Below are 13,345 nucleotides of genomic sequence, written 5' to 3'. Positions count from 1 at the left end.
TTTTTTATGTGTAAAGTACAGAAAAGTAGGCCAATTGCTCTTCTCTGCCTTCTAAGAACAATGAAACTCTTCTCAAACATTTTGCAAGAAACTAACATAATCTCCCCCGCTGTGCTGAAAACAGAACACTGAAGGGCCATTTAAGAGTATGAGACAGTCTGCATGGTGGCACTGATGAAATGCCCAAGAAATGAAATGTTTTCCCAGACGAGGACGCTTGGCGATAATGTTCCCAGAGAAACAAGGCTCTGAACCGAACCTTTCATCCATTAAACCAGTGTTTGCGAAGTGGCTCCAATGTATCTCCCCATGTCTGATCCTACTGGAACATATGATCCTTTCCCTAAGAGCCTTATCCTTTACCAAGAAGGATAAACACACTTGAAACAAATAGAAATCAACTAAGTACTTAACTGAGTGGTATTGACTTGAAGTGCGGGAGAATTTCCAGGAAGGGGAATCAATGTGGGCTGAGATGCTGAGAAGGTCTACATGAAGAAGACAGAGGTTAAGCTAAGCTGTGAATGATGAGTCAGCTTTCAGTAAAGGGAGGAACGAGGAAAGGGCATTGGAGAGGCAGTGTGTGTGTGTGTCTGTGTGTGTGTGTGTATGTGTGTGTGTGGAAGGAGCAAAGAAGATTCTAAGATAAGGAGGTGCTGATAAGTAAGATCTACACTACTTACTCAAAATCTGAAACCTCATCTTGTATTTATGCAGTCCTCTGCTCCAGTTCTCTCTTCTCTCAAGCCCCACCTAACTATTCTATTTGCTAACTGTAAATTTTCTCTTTCTAATTACTGTATCTTGTATCCACCAGCCTTATTAGTACATGGACTTCAAATCATTTCTAATGTTTCATGTGCAAAAAGGGAGAAGATCCTCCTCTCTTCCAAAAAGAGAGAAGATTCTCATGAGTTCCCAGCACAAGGCTGAACACATGCTCACTAAATACTACCCAGTGGCTGAAACAGAATTTATTTCCCTCAGTTGCACATCTCTGAGCAGACCAAGGAGTTTCATGACTGCTATCCTGGCAGATAAAGAGCAGATGTGGGGGACCAAAATGTTGGTAACAACTGCAGAAGAATTTCTGTGGGAGACGAGAGCTCTGAAACTGTAGGTTACCTTCAATAACTGGCATTGAAAAGATGGATTTGGTCTTTCTTTCCCTCTTCCTCTCTCCTTTTCTTTCTTTCCAGAACTTTCCACAAATGAGTTCATTTATAAAGGGAAAGGCAAGCTTTGACGACAATGCCTTCACAAAACAGGGGCCTTTGATAACATCGGCCTGGATCGAGGAGTATGTTCCCCCGCCCGGATCCTTAAATTCCTCCCTGTAGTGTATTCAGCTTGATTTCAGCCTGAGTGTCCAGGCGGTTGGTACCCACAGCCCCTTCTGGGCCCCAGGGGAAGGCATCCTTCCTCTCCCTCTTCCCCAGGCTCTGAGGTGGCTGGCGTCCTGCCGGGCTGTGCCAGAAAGCAGCATGACCACCAGCGCCACTGTGGTCAGGACAGGAAGAAAATCTCGGGCATTCACAGCTAAACTATGGTTTGAGAAACGCTGGCGACTGAGGGTTGGCTGGGTAAAGGAACAAGAATAGCAGCTGCAATGCACTCTTTGACTCTGCCTCTCCCAAAACAGTCCCTAAAAGGGCCATAGAAGGGATCACGATGTTCATGGCTGGGCTTGACATAGTCTTAGTCCTGGGGTGGGGGTCAGTGAGAAACCCCTGAGGGTTTCTTTTGGGGTCTTTCTGAGGGTAGCAAAGGGAGTCTCATGGCCCATCTTACTTTTAAGTAGCATTCTTTTGGCCCTAAGAAAGACCCCTGGGAACTCAATATTTTTTTCAGTCCAGTTTAAAATCCCAGATGAAATTAGCTGGGCGTGGTGGCATGCGCCTGTAATCCCAGCTACTCGGGAGGCTGAGGCAGGAAAATCGCTGGAACCCGGGGGGATAGAGGTTGCAGTGAGCTGAGATGCCACTGCACTCCAGCCTGGGCGACAGAATGAGACTCTGTCTTAATGGGCGACAGAATGAGTCTCTGTCTTAAAATCCCAGATGTCTCTTCTATTGGAGTCAATGAGGCAGCACTGTCCCCTTTATTTCAGCCCTGGAGTGACATCAGTGTGTGCTGGTGGGACCTTAGGGTCCACATCACTAAGTCGAGTAAGGAATCTATGTGTGCTAGTTAGGTTTTTTCTTTCCATTGTTTCTTTTCACAGTAGAACCAAAGTAGAACATGCTTCTGCCGTTGGTACACATGTCTGGCCTCTAGATAAAGAAACTAACTTTTTCTGTCCTAACTGACAGCTGTATTTACGCCCTAACAATCTGGGAAACGGAGATGTGACAGGCCCCCTTTTTCCGCTTCATCTTTTCTTTAAAACAACTAGGACTGGATGTAAGCAAACATATCTGTAGCAAAAGATTGAACACTGAATCAGGGTCATGTGCTCCATGCTCCTTCGTAATTTTTATTCATTTAAGGGAATCAGAAAAAACACAGGAGGCCCTCAGGACATGAAAATTAAATGTGGCAGCTGAAATTGGCATCTGCAGGCACAGCTCAAGCAGGCTGGCACCCGCTAAGCCAGGCATTTAAAAGAAGTTAAGGCTGCTTTAACCAAACTGAAGAAAACCTGGGCAGGGGCCGTTTAAAGGAAACAAGTTTCCTCTCTTCTTAGGACTAAGCTTGTGTACTGTCTGCCAGCTAAGGAGAATAAGCGGGGTCTTGTTTAAAGGGCATTCAATGTCAATGACTGTTTTTTTCTCCATAAAGACTGACAGTTTAAAGAGAATCTGTTGGCAAGCTGATTGCAATCTTGTTTGTACCAGAACAATAGGAATCTTGGTTATAAATATGCAAACCATCATGAAAAGATTAAGTCTCAGTGGCTGGGGTGCAAATTGGTCTGGGTTGTTTACTGCATGAAGAAAGCCTTCCCTCCATCCTCCTCTTCCAGTGCAATCCCACACACAGAGAAGAATCCATGAAGACAAATACCTTGCCATGTCCCACTTCCCTTCTTCCCAGGGCGTATTCTGGTGTGGGCCTTGGCTCTGGGGAAGGATTCACACCTGAACAGGAAGGACAAAGTGGAGAGGGGGCGGAGAAGGAAGTGAGCTCCCTGATCCAGGACCTGGCCTTCTGTAATTTTGGGCTCAGACAGAATGGGCTGCTGTTGGACTAACCATGAACGTGGGTCTGCTTCAGTAATTTCTGAGCGATGAGAGGAAGTAGTGCAAACTCAGTGTTCACTCCAGCCTGGATAGGTATCCTCAGGGCCAGGCCAATCAGTTCTAGAAAAGGGAGATTATCTCTGTGAGGAAGCCCCAGGGTTGGCATCCTGGCTCTGCCACTTAGGAGGCCCTGGGTCCTTGGCAAGTGGCTCAGCTTGTCTCCTCACAGCACCTTTCTCTGTCCTGCCAAGGTTGTTGTGAGGATGAAAGGTAAAAATGAATATGACGCATCATGCCTGGGGCCTAGGAGGCAGCCAATCAATGGAAGCTATGACCGTCTGACCCAGGAGTGGCAGAGGATGGTAGGAATTGTGGGACTGTCTCCTCAGTTCAGCTAACAACCGGGTTCTTGTCACACGATCAGGAAAGATTAGGCACGCAGATACTTTGAAGGGTAAGGGATTATGAAATTTATTCAGCAGAAAGGAAAAAGACTCTCAGGAAAGTGAGAGGGGTTCCTGTTAACAGGCTACCATCTCACAGATTGAATTCAAGGTTACCACACAGGAACAGGAGGGCCAGGCTCCTCCTTCCTGAAAATGGGGTGAATTTCTGTGGTTCCACTCTGTTCTCCCAGTGTGCAGGCTGGTTAGAGATTCTCTGGGGACTGTTTATACTTGGCTGTCTCAGAGTGGTCATTCACTGCACCTATTCACTGCATCTATTCTATGGCTTCCCAGAAGTTTGAGGAGTTTACTTAAAACCCTTTTCCTGGCTAGGAGCGGTGGCTCACACCTATAATCCCAGCACTTTGGGAGGCCAACACAGGCAGATCAGGAGTTCAAGGCCAGGTGACCAACATGGTGAAACACCATCTCTACTAAAAATACAAACATTAGCTGGGCATGGTGGCATGTGCCAGTAATCTCAACTACTCAGGAGGCTGAGACAGGAGAATCACGTGAACCCTGTGTTGGAAACAGATTGCTCAGTGCTGCAAAGAAAAATCAGCATCGAGACAAAGGATCTTTCAGAAATGAGGGAAACTAACTTTTTCTGTCCTAAATCCTGCAGTCCAGGAAACACACTCTTGCTAGCCATCTAGCCAGAGAGTACAATGAACAAAGGAAAGCAGACATATTTATCCCTTATGCATTTTGGGTCGTCCTTACTGCTATGTCTGATTTCTGTTGGCTGGAGCCAGACCTCACAATCTAAACTAAACCCAAATGGCTAACAACTTAAAGCTTTTCTAAACAGGTAAAAGCAATGGAGAGCTGGGACATGCCTGTGAGCACATCCAGCACAAATATCTTGGTTAAAGTATAAAGACATGGAATATACTAGGTTCCTATAAGCATGGCATGTCTAACAGTTATATGGGATAGGGCTTAACAAAGAGTTATTAGCACACTTATGATTTATTCTTTAACAATAAAGGAAATTTTAAAGAGGAAGTTTTTTACTTCCCACACTTGGGAAGTGGAGGTTGCAGTGAGCCAAAATTGTGCCACTGGTTCCAGCCTGGGTGACAGAGCAAGACTCCATACTGGCTTTGCTCTGTTCTGCTGCTCAGTCTCCCATCAGCCTGGGCCTGCTTCTACCTGCTGCCATTCTTATGTCAACCCTTAATGTGCACTTGCTCCCTTCATGAGCTGCTTCAAATTTTTAAACTTTCCGTCCTCATATCTCCTGCCTTCTCACTTTCCTCAAGGAAACAGGATATAAAGCACTGGAACATTGTCTCCTGCAATCAGTTCAAAATTCTTTTAAATCTTTGAGTGCCAGATCCCAAGAATTTCTTCACCTACATTGGGGAAGCAATTTGCCCATGGATGCTTCACTTGTTTCTGTAAGAAGCACATCTCAAATTTAGTCTCCTAAATGTGCAAGAGACAGAAAGAAGAATTATTCTATCAGAGAAGGCTGTAGGGAAACTCTAACTGGAGCAAGTAGCTGCTGAAGATAGTTAGTACCCCTAAGCCAAGAGGGGCCAGGGAGGAACTGCCTGGCAGGGTGTGTGTTTTGCAATGGAGGGAGGCTGACAGCCTGGGGTCACCTTGCTGGAGAGAAGAGAGAATACACTAACCTCACTCTCCCCACTCCTCAGATCTGCTTGTGTTCCTCGTGGGCTGAATCCCACAGGAGTTAGAGGGCATGGGACCACTGTGGCAGTCCCTGTGGTCGGCCTTCCTCCCAGGGTAGAGAGTAGGGTGAAGCAGTATGAAGTCCACATCAAGCAAATAGAACTGAAACAATTTGGAGTGAAAAAAATCAGTCCCTCATGAAAGGATCACACTGATTTTGGTAAGTGTAAACTGGATGCCCATATGATATGGTTTTGGTGTGTCCCCACCCAAATCTCATCTTGAATTGTAGCTCCCATAATCCCCACGTGTTGTGGGAGGGACCCCATGGGAGGTAATTGGATCCTGGGGGCAGTTATTCCCATGCTGTTGTTCTTGTGTTAGTGAATGAGTTCGCATGAGATCTGACGCTTTTGTAAGGGGCTTTCCCCCTCTTGCTCAGCACTTCTCCTTGCTGCTGTCATGCAAAGGACATGTTTGCTTCCCCTTCAGCCATGATTGTAAGTTTCCTGAGGCCTCCTCAGCCCTGCGGAACTGTGAGTCAGTTAAACCTCTTTCCTTTATAAATTACCCAGTCTCAGATATGTCCTTATAGCAGTGTAAGAACAGACTCATACACCGTAACAGTGAGACCTCACCCTCTGAACCTACAACCTACGAATTCCTATAAATTTCTTTTGCAGAGTTTCTCCAGAAAAACATCAAATTCCATTGTACAATTTATTATTTAAAGAGACTATCAGTTGTTTATGATTACATTAGGAAATTTACAAATAAATAAATTAGAGTTATCACAACAAATGAAACACTGTTTGACAAGCATGTCAGTGAAGATTACAACAATGAAATTACCAAGGCCACCTAGTGAACAAAGAGCCTTACTGTGATATTTTTCCATGTGGCTTACCTCCCTCAGAAAAGCTGAGGTATATCAAGTACACCTACCCCTGATACCCTATTCTTTGTAACACCTCCCTCCGTGAATAAACTGGACATCAAGCTCCCAGTCACTTCCTTTCCTGACATGCTCCCTTTTACTTTGCAACCACTGTTAAGTATATCAAGGCTTGCAATTTCTAGTTTTCTCCTCTACTGGATTAACAACAAAGAGCAGAGACTTTTCTCTGGCCTCATTTTTTCACTGTGCTCACTGAAGGTTAAAATACCTGTATGGAAGCTTTTCGTAGGTTGGGTTTACTGGAGACAGACTCTGAGACAGAGAGTTGCGTGCAGCAGGTTTACTGAGGGAGAGTCTTGGGAGAGAACGTCAGGAGCTGAGGAAGGCAGGATGGGACAAAGGCAGAAGCTGATTCACAGTGTAGCTGCAATAGGGGTCTCAGTTCATCCTTTGGGAAGCTCTGGAGCTGGGATGGCCTTTCAGAGGTGTCCTAACTGAAGCAAATGTGCCAGCCTTTGTTTCCTTACATCAGTCAGTCATTGGCCACTGGCCGTCTCTGGGAGAGAGAGCAACCTTAAGCGAAGGAGTTCTCTGTAGCCAAGGGTAATTCCCAGTGAGCCATGTGTTTATGAATTGTCAACAGCTGAGAGTCCCAGCAGCTGGGGCATGAATGCATTGCCTCTTAAGAGAGAACCTTGCCAGAGCCCCACAGCATCTCCTCATCTCACACAGATCCTCTCAGGTTCCAGTGAGTCTTGTTTCTTGTGAAAACTTGGAAGCACCAGTGGGATGGAGCTCTAGTCTTGCTGCTGCAGCTGCCTTTATATTCATAATGGATGTTCATTGTCTGTATCCTCTACCACTCATTCTGGGTTTGTCTCAGCCTCAGCCAGCACTTCCGTTGGCCTAGGTGGCTAGCCTGGTGAGGCACTTAGACCGTCAGCCCTGAAGGATCTAAGGCCCTGGTTACCAGGTCCTTTTCAGGCTATGGCTGCTTTATCTGACTCTATACACTAAACATAGGCTTGGAAGAGCCAAAAGACAGCACAGCCAAGACCCTATGGGCAGGAAGGGCAATCTAGGACCGAAAAGATTCAAAGGTATTGATTTGGTACCACAAGACTGGTTGCTTTCATTGAGTGAGGGTTCCATACTAGGAACCCATTACCCTTTGTTGCTGGCAGGTTGGATGGACACTCAGCAGCATCTGTAGTTAAATCAGGCTTTGTGAGTTAGCTGTTGGGGCTATGCATGAACCTTCATTTCTGCCATCATGGCTGCTCTGTTCATGAATATACTGTGTAAGCACTGGGGTGAAAAAGAAAAGAGGCTGCCTGACATCTACGAGCTGAGGCAGGTGGTTATTTAGTGCCTCTTCTGCAGTGTATGCTATCTCGTGGGCATTAACAAAATCTTCATAATTTGTGTGCACCCCTTAGGCTCATCCCAGGGCCTCCTCTGCAGACAATTTCGTCCTCAGTCTTTCAACTGTTTTCTTCCCAGGCCCTGACAAACCAACTAGGTCGCTGGCTGCATGCCCTGTCTCCAAGGACCATACCAACTCTTTTAGGTTGGGTAGCATGGAAACCAGACTCTGAGACAGAAAGCTGCAGGCAAAGATTTATTTTGGAGAGCACTCATGAGATACGCTTTAGGGAACTGAGGGAAGCAGGATTGGGGAGGGGCAAATTGAATGGGATTTGGCTTCTTTATCCTCATGTCAGTCATTGGCTCCAATCTGCCCCAGGAAGGAGCCCATAATTTTTAATGAGATATGCCTTCTGCTGAGAGAAATTTCTATAAGGGACATAGCTAGGTATTGTCAACAAACAATACTTCCAGTAGCTGGGAAATGGTTGTGTCAGCCCTGAATAAGTGGTCCAGGTGGTATGCCGCAGGATCGATTATAATGTTATACAATTTTTCTAATTTTCCTAATTCAGGTTCAGGTTTTATCCATTGCTGTGTAAGAAACCACCCAAAATTTAGTGACTTGAAACAATGATAAACACATTATTTTGCACTTTCTGTAGATCAGGAATTTAGAAGCAGCTCACCTGGTTCTGGCTCCGGGCCTCTCACAAGATTGTACGCATGATGATGGCTGAGCCTGCAGTCACCTGAAGGCTTGATGGGGGCTGGAGACTCCATTTCCAAGATGGCTCACTCATATTGCTAGTAAGTTGGTGGTGGCTGTTGGCAAGAAACCCCCGTTCTTGGTTATATGTATCTTTTCATAGGGCTGTGATGATGAGAGTCCTCATAACAGGGCAGCTGGTTTACCCCTAAGCAAGTAATCCAAGGGAAAGGCAGAAGCCACAATGTCTTTTGTAACCGAAATTTGAGAGCCACAAACCGTCATTTCTGCAATGTCCTGTTACTTATGCATATTGGCACTATTCATCGTGGGAAGAGATTACACAAGGACATGGATACTGGAAGGCGGAGGCCACTTGGGTCATCTATGAGCTACCCTTATCTGTTGGAGACTGGCTACCCCAAGAAGTTAGGCAGATCTAGAAGTCTTGAACCAAACGCACTTCTGTCAAATGCTCTTGTCATTTTGATAACAAACTCAGTGTCTTAGAGGGGCTAACAAAAAGGCTGTATGTACCCGGAACTTGAAAGTGGCTGGAATTCAACTACTTGAGTTCTGTCATGTATTTTTCCTGCTACATGGTTTAATAAGGTGTCTATAACTGTGTTTCTATAAAGCTGTCCATCACTGCAATAATATCCCATTACAGCAGATTTTGCCACAAATTTAAAATATATTATTTCTTACCCAGAAATTGTTTGCAAAATCATGCCACTGTGCTCAAGGAGCTTGTACCATGAGATTGCAACTTTTCTGACTTCTCACATTTTCCAGGATTCTGTAGAGAAGCTTACACATCACCATCTGGGAGATCTTTACGATTATTTTACCCTTTTATTCAGGATGGGTTATCTAAGTTTCTGATTGATAATTATATTTGTGAGCAATGATTAAGCTCTGCTAGCCAGCTAAACTTTGCCTGAAGGGCACTACAAAGAAAGAAAAACACATAGGTCTTGCTCTTAAAGACCATAGTAACTTGTGAGATCAAAAGCAAAAATCAGAACCCTTAAGAACTATCCAGATGACTGGGCATGGTGACTCACTCCTGTAATTTTCAGTACTTTGGGAGGCCGAGGCAGATGGATCACCTAAAATCAGGAATTCGAGATCAGCTTGGCCAACATGGTGAAATCCCATGTCTACTAAAAATACAAAATCAGCTGGGTATGGTGATAGGCGCCTGTAATCCCTGTTATCAGGAAGCTGAGGCAGGAGAATTGCTTGAACCCAGAAGACAGAGGTTGAAGTGAGCTAAGACCGCGCCATTGCACTCCAGCCCAGGCAACAAAAATGAAACTCTGTCTTAAAACAAACAAACCAACCAACCTTTCGCAGATGCAGCAACTAAGTGGGAGGAAACTTTCCTGGGAATAAAATCTTAGCAAAGCTCTTTCTGGCCTCTATCTCTTAGCAAAAGCTTTTCTAACCTAGAAAGAAACCCGATTTGAAAATAGAAGAGTAAATCTTTCAGCTAGCTTCATGTCAGGGATGAACTAGAGAAAAGGAGAGGAGGGGCCAGTCCTTGCTGCTTGTCACCTTGGTGGCCTGGAGGCGTCAACATCAACTATAAATAGAATGCTGCCTCCATGACGCCCTCTCTACCCACCAGATCACACCACATCCCCTTGACTGAGGGATGCCCTTTTGCCCAAGGCTGTAATTCATTTCCATGACAACCAGGAAGGTCAGAACAAACACATTTTTACCAACAGGAACCACATTTATTTTGAAGATAGAAAATCAATATCCTTATTATGTGGAGGTGTCTACATTGCTTTAGAAGCATTGTACTCAGGTCTGATAGAAAAAGTCTGCCTGACTTGAACTTAGTTTACATGCTGGGCTTGGAAAATAGAAAGGAATGGTATCTTCTCCTTATCCACTTAGTCATTCAACATTTATTGCTCATGAAGGAACTATGTTAGGCATAGAGAATCACCCAGAGCTTAATAGAATAAATAAATAGGGTGCCTGTCTTAAGGAACTCAAACAGGTGGGTAAACAGATAAACACAATACAAATTGATACATCCCATGATCAAGATATGCAGTAAGTGTTGGGGGAAAATCTTGAATTTGACAGGTAAAGAAGGGGAAGAAAGTGTTCTGAGCAAAGGCAACAGCATTTTCTAAGACACAGAAACCAAAAGAACATGATTTTTTCCATTAATTGCTAACTATGGCTAAAATTTCAAGAATTTGTGGGGAAGCAATAGATGGGCTTGCTGTGGGTCTAATCAGGAAAGGCGTAGGAAGCCCTACTTAGGAGGTGAGATTTACTCTGAAGGTAACAGAACTTCTGGAGGACCTTAGGGAGAGTGTAATGATTAGATTTGCGAGCCCCTCAAAAAACACTCTAGAAACAGCAAAAAGGGAAAGAATGGATGAGAATGAATCCCTAGGAAACTCATGCATTTATGGTGGAAACAGAGCCAGGAGGAAGACTTAGAAGGGGCAGCCATAAAAGTAAGAAGAAACCCAAGAGAGAGTAGTGTTATGAACTCAAGAAGTAGGAAGAGATAAGGGTGCCCAAGGCCACAGAGAGCTCAAGAAGGGCAAGGATTGGGTTGGGCATGGTTGCTTACGCCTGGAGACCAAGGCAGGTAGATCACCTGAGGTCAGGAGTTCAAGACCAGCCTGACCAACATGGCCAAACCCCATCTCTACTAAAAATACAAAAATCAGCCAGGTGTGGTGGTGGGTGCCTGTAGTGACAGCTACTCAGGAGGCTGAGGCAGGAGAATCCTTTGAACCTGGGAGGTGGAGGTTGCAGTGAGCTGAGATCACACCACTGCACTCCAGCCTGAGCGACAGAGTGAGACTCCGTCTCCAAAAAATAAAAGAAAAAAAAAAAAGGAAAGGAAAGGATTAAAGTTCATTGGATGAGCAACTAGGAAGGAATCGGGGCCTCGTGGAGAGGCAAATGCAGGTAAGGAGGAAATGAAAATGAGGAAGAGGAGACAGCAAGTGTCCCCTTTTTAAAAATCCTGACTCTGAAGAAAAGAAAGTATCTCTTTAGACGAAAATATGCACTTGAGAGGTTTTGTTTAATTTTCTTTAAAGATGGGGGAAATTTGAGGATATTTCTCTGTGAGTGGAAGATGCAGGAAAGAATGTGGGTGGTTACAGGAGCAAATTTCCAGAGATGTGGAAAGGAACGAGATCTAAAGCATGGGTTGGAGAGCACTGCCTAAGACTAGAGGAAGGACCCCTCTTCTGTTGCCCATGGAGATGGGGGTGAGTAAGGGGGAGGTGGAGACGGCGCAGGTGCCAGTGAGATGCAGGCTGGGTGGCGCTGCAGTGGGGGTGCTTTTGCTTTGGTGCTTCTTACATCGTCTGCAAGGTAGGGCGTAAAGTCCTCCCCAGGTGTGCAAGGAAGGTGTTGGTGAGCTCGAAGACATTGAAGCAGGTAGGAAAGTTTGAAATAGACACTGTGGAGAATGAAAGAAGCTGTCCAGGGAAACCTGAAAGAATTCTTGTCTTGAGATGAGGTCTCCCTTCCTCAAATACAAGAAGGAAAGAGAGTTTGAGTCCTCTAGAATGGATTCTGTGATGTTAGGCACTGTAGGGAACTCCCCAGGCTTTCCTCTTCCTTATATGAATTGTTTCAACTTTCGGTTCCGTTTCTTTTCTACTCCTTAATAAAAAGAAAGAAAGAAAGAACTATACATCGGCTAACGGGCAGAGTGTCATGACTGAGGAGAGATGGCGCTTCCTCTCCTCGTGCCTGTGAAGACAAAGTGACTCAGCTTCTGGTGTATTAATTAGAGACCAGTTTACTTTCATGGAAATAGAGTCTATTGTGCCATCTTTGTATATTTAAACCTTTAGTGACAACAACTTTTGGAATGAATCCGGAGCATAATGATGGAGAGGCCCTCAATCTACAACAACTCATGTTCTACAAAGTAGATAGTTTCATTCAACTCAGTCAGCTGTCGGTGAAGCACTGTCTGTGCACCTATGACAGTCCTGTGTAATAAAACCTAGATTGAATGTTCCCGTTTTGTTTAGGGCACAAATGGCAACTTTAAATCATTTCGTACCTCATTTGTGGAAGATACTATGATCACAGTCATGTTATAATTCTTAAAAATTTAATTTTGATTATTCTTCCTTTCAAAATTCTTCTATGATTAAAACAAAACAAAATAAGAGAAATCTCAAGTCCTCCTCTAGTTGACACGGCTCTCTCCGACCAGTGCTCCCAAGTATGAAATGAGAACGAGAGGCTTAAAGACAAAGTCAGTACATGAGAATAGAGAAGAAAATAATAAACGTAAATCCCCAAACCAATTATTTCTCAGAAACAAAACCTGTGTCTCTTTTGCTTGTTTTTATTTCTGAGAACACAGAATCCCTGGGCTTGAAGCAAGGGCCATTCTCACTGAGCACTCAGGAAACAAACACAGCCGTCACTAGTGCATTTGGGGAGCCTCACTCCTCGGCCTGGTGGGAAATAGTGACAATCACTTGGCTTCTGCCACCAGCCCTTTTTATTTTATTTACATTAAAGGCACAATGTTAGTGTGCTGGGATGTGCAACTTGCAGTCCCCAAGACAACCAGGACTGGGGAGTGTGCAACCAAGGCAAGACTGGAGAGTGTGCGTCTGCTCCTCTCTTTCTGATGGCCTGGATTCTATTGCTCAGGGCCCACATTCTTTCAAACTATGCTACAATATGTCAGTGCTACCTATCCGCATTTTGGACCTACTGTCTATCTCTCTGTAAAACTGTAAGTACCAAGAAGATGGGTTAAGGTCTCTTTTGTTCACTTGTGAACAAAATCCAAGTACTTAGAATAGTGCCTGGCACACATAGGTGCTCAATAAGTATTTGCTGAATTAAGTAATTCAATGTAGAGGTCTCATGTTGATTCTCTTTTCACAATCATGAATTCCCACAACATGAGGAAGGGTAGGGGCCTGGATTTCTGAACATCTGAAAACTCTAAAGTTCCCAGCTCAGATGGTGGAATCACGCTTTCTCGTTCTTTAGACTTATGGCTCAGAGTATGACCTTAGTTATTATTCCTGCCTGTTTCAAATGAGGCTGAAGAGACCTGGAAGGGGTTGTT

The sequence above is a fragment of the Saimiri boliviensis genome, chromosome 1 (genome assembly GCF_048565385.1).
Source record: "Saimiri boliviensis isolate mSaiBol1 chromosome 1, mSaiBol1.pri, whole genome shotgun sequence".
NCBI lineage: Eukaryota > Metazoa > Chordata > Mammalia > Primates > Cebidae > Saimiri > Saimiri boliviensis.
Note: the sequence above shows the minus strand (reverse complement) of the source record.